Source organism: Eriocheir sinensis, unplaced genomic scaffold, assembly GCF_024679095.1.
Source record: "Eriocheir sinensis breed Jianghai 21 unplaced genomic scaffold, ASM2467909v1 Scaffold29, whole genome shotgun sequence".
Lineage (NCBI taxonomy): Eukaryota > Metazoa > Arthropoda > Malacostraca > Decapoda > Varunidae > Eriocheir > Eriocheir sinensis.
The window spans coordinates 384,994-389,449 of NW_026111598.1; positions in this window are offsets into that span (position 1 = coordinate 384,994).

The window sequence follows — 4,456 nt, forward strand, 5'->3', positions numbered from 1 at the left end:
TTTCCTTGTCACCTGGACGAAGTATAGGCTTAAATGAGCAATGACATTTTATATATTTTCCTGATCCTTTTCCCATTCCCCGTAAACAGCGTGTGGCTTATCACCTGCACATTTCCTATAAGGCTGAATCCAGGTCGCTTATCCACAAATGTTGATCGAGGCTAACTTAGGTGATATGGACCGAATGAAGGTTTTAAAGAGAAACTATTTGCATAAAACTTAACAGCTTCTGCGCCATTCTTTTTGTCTGAGCGGCCGGGTAGCGGGCTGTTTATTGCTTTGTTCTTCTATTTTTAGCCTTGAGCTGCCTGCCTTATGGTTAAAAAAAAAAAAATGTCTTGGTCGATCGCCTGTTCAACTGCCGTACACGATTCCGCCATAGCTAAGTCGTACCGTCAGTCCCTCTGCGTGGGTGATATGGACCGAATGAAGGTTTTAGAGAACAGCTATTTCATAAAACTTTAACAGCTCCTGCGCCATTCTTTCGTCGGGCAGGATTTTTGTTGCTATTTTGCTATTTCTCGCCTTGAGGCTTCCTCTCGTGCTGTAAAAAATGTTTTGGTGAAGCCTGTTCCAACGCCGTACACGATTCCCATGAGGTAAGTCGATACCGTCTGGTCCTGTACGTGGGTGAAATACAGGAGGACAAACGGTACCTGCTGCTCCAGTGTTTTGTCTTGGCTCGCGGACGTTACCAAGATTGTTGTGCTTCGAGCTCGCCTCGTGCCTCTCAGCGATCCACAGACAGCACAGCCAAACCGATGACCATTGAGGAATACTGAACACGAGGGTTACTGATGTTTCTACAAACTTGTTATACGACTTCCACCACGGGATCTCGAGTCAAAGGGAAGAGAACGTCATTATAAGAGTGCGCCTACATAGACAACATTGAGGAATACTGAAGACGAGGGTTATTGATACTTCTAGGGCTTGTTATAAGACTTCCACCACAGGGGATCTCCAGAGTCAGGGGAAGAAAACCACATTATAAGAAAGCCATAGCCGCATAGACAACACTGATAATACCGTTGACATTGAGGAGTACTGGATACGAAGGTTACTGATGACATATCTACGAACCTTTTATACATTCTCTCTCTCTCTCTCTCTCTCTCTCTCTCTCTCTCTCTCTCTCTCTCTCTCTCTCTGTGTCTCTCTCTCTCTCTCTCTCTCTCTCTCTCTCTCTCTCTCTCTCTCTCTCTCTCTCTCTCTCTCTCTCTCTCTCTCTCTCTCTCTCTCTCTCTCTTTTTTACATCTTTTTATATAACTGCCTTCTTACTTTTTCTTACTTTATCTTCCTTCCTTTATTTTTTTCATCTTCCCACTTTCCCTTCCTTCTCTCTCTCTCTCTCTCTCTCTCTCTCTCTCTCTCTCTCTCTCTCTCTCTCTCTCTCTCTCTCTCTCTCTCTCTCTCTCTCTCTCTCTCTCTCTCTCTCTCTCTCTCTCTCTCTCTCTCTCTCTCTCTCTCTCTCTCTCTCTCTCTCTCTCTCTCTCTCCTCTTTTTGTCTTCCTTTTCACTTTATAACACCTTACTTTTTTCCTTCCTTCCTTTTCCTTTTTCATCTTCCCCACTTTCCTTCAGCCCTTCCTCTCTCTCTCTCTCTCTCTCTGCCCTCTCTCTCTCTCTCTTTCTCTCTCTCTCTCTCTCTCTCTCTCTCTCTCTCTCTCTCTCTCTCTCTCTCTCTCTCTCTCTCTCTCTCTCTCTCTCTCTCTCTCTCTCTCTCTCTGCTCTCCTCTTTATACTGCCTATCTTACTTTTTCTTTACTTCTTCCTAACACTTTATTTTTTCAAATCTTTCTTCCCTTTCCCTTCCTTATTTCACTCCCCTCATTATCTCTCTCTCTCTCTCTCTCTCTCTCTCTCTCTCTCTCTCTTTCTCTCTCTCTCTCTCTCTCTCTCTCTCTCTCTCTCTCTCTCTTTCTCTCTCTCTCTCTCTCTCTCTCTCTTTCTCTCTCTCTCTCTCTCTCTCTCTCTCTCTCTTTGTGGTGAACCTGTAAAATTAATACCGGATAACAAGCTGATAAAAGCATATAATAACTGTAGAAACTGAACATTTACTACACCTGAAAGCGGACGAGTTGAAAATGCTAAGCCACTGTGTGGCTCAGTTTCCTCTAAAGTGAGTTTGACAAAAAGAACCCTGGATAGGCCAATTACACGCCAGAGAACACAGAAAGCAAATATCTGATTACGGTTTCGATAACGCTGACATGCCAGAGGTTACACGATCTTGATTTTTAATTGATAAGTTGTGTTTGGTGATATTTTTTTTCCTGTATTACGGTGTATGTGGGGGAGAGAGGGGTTGTGTGTGACGTGTGTGTGTGTGTGTGTGTGAGAGGTGTGTGTGTGTGTGTGTGTGTGTGTGTGTGTGTGTGGAGGATAATTCCCTTCGTCCACGTGTGTGTGTGTTGCAAAGGCAGCAAAATAATATTAGACAAGAATGAAAATACGAAAGTAAATCAGGGAGAGAAACTCTTTATGATCTGAAGTGCCCTATACGTATTAATAAAGTGTAAAACAAGCCCATATACATGATAGGTTGAATATACCAAATAATAGCAAGATGTATATAAAGTTGAAGCGCATAAATTAAAAGACGACTCTGATCATATAGTCTAACATTTTGCAGTAAATTTCTTACCAGACCAAAGATGTTTTAAATACTCAAACAAAGCCTTACAAAGGGTACTAATATTTTTCCCTTCAACTCATATTAGGTTTTACCAACATGCGTATGTCGAAGTGTATGTTAGTGCACACCCCTGTCTGAAGCGCCCACTCCTTCCCTTCGTCCCCTGAGTCAGTGGCAGTTCTGAATTAGTTAATTAACAGCTGTGATACGCGGTTTAGTCAATTTACCTTTCCTGGCTCCCTAATTATCTGGCGGCCTCCCGAGAAGACAAAGGCCCTGTTGCGGACGTTAGAGTCTTCCGTTTTTCCATTAAGCATGGGTCGTTTTTCTTCAGTCTCGTCTCCTTTATTCGAAACACGACCTCAGAAGCGACACTTTTGATGATTATGGGGAAGTAATGTGGTTTCTATATAGAACCAACAGACGCAATTCTGATGAGGAGTAAAAGAAATGGGAATGGAAGTAGTCAATCAACGCCTGGGGAGGATGGTAGGAAAGTAGATCATCATTATCTTGATGAAGCATAATTTTTTTTTTTCCATTAAGTAAAACGTAAGTAGCTTAAACAATACTTGAAAACTGTAACTCTCAAGCAGCCTAACTTTCCAAAGAACCTGATGGACCACCGATCACCATGAATGAACTGCAAAAACAGCGAAACTCGAGACTGAAATTTTTTGGAGCAGTAACGAAGGCAATCAACGCACCGTGGCCAGGGGTGGACGAAGGCCGCCAAGCAAAACAGGCGGTCAGTCACGCGTAACACAAATAGCAAGGAAAGTTAAATTCATCGTTTTTGTTTCCTTTTTGACCGGAATTAGGAAGCCGCCACTGGGCAAAGGTCTGTCATCGTAAATTAGAGATGTTTTTCCCCTCGCTGCGTCCTTTTGCGGCAGAACTGGATGAAGGCCGCCACGCATGAAAAAAAGGCTGGCTACGTGATGCATCAAGGTTGTCTTGGTGTGCCGCCCCTCAGCACTTCCCTTCACCAAAAAACTAATAACACCTTACAGATGGAGGGAGTTAGGGGTTTCGTGCGCCTTCGTTAATGCAATCGAGTCAGAGGCGCTTTTGCCTCACTCACCAGACATCATTTCCGAGCAGAGGTCTGCTCCAGGCCCGTTCCCAGATTGGTAGTACTACATTTCCCAGGCTCCATCGATTGCTTACACCACTGAAGCTTAGTGGATTTTCACGCCGGCTTCTCTGCTTTTGTTTGTGCTTTATCAAAAAAAAAAAAAAAAACAAGTGAGCAGGATCAACGTCTGGGTGGCGATGGCTCCCACACACACAATTACTGGATAAACTGCACGGTGTTTTTCCAGTGTGTCGGCCATAGTGCAAGCATTAGTGTTTTTGACCTTCGCGACAGCTCTCCTCCCCTCCTGGGGCAAACGTCGCTGGAGAGCAGAGTTGACGGACGGCATAATGAGCACAAGATAAAAAAAACTGGATCATTTTTCCACTCTAATCGAAAACACATAACTCTTGAAAATACGACTGCGCATATACGATTACATCACTTACTTACAACTAAAGGGGTGATTCATATTTATGAAATATATAAAATAATAAGTCCAGGAAAATGTTGAGTGGCAGCGTTGTTTTGGGTAGTGTAAAGCCGTAGGGAAGTGCCTATAATTATGTTATTTTTATTTGTTGACTTTTCCGCTTCCTTCCCTCTGTCCCTCGGCCCCTTCCTAGCTCAGACTCCTCCAACCCTCTTAACTCAGTCCCTTCCGTCCCTCCTTAGCTCACTCCCTTCCGTCCATCCTTAACTCACTCCTCTCATACACCTCCTCAGTAGGCCAAATTCT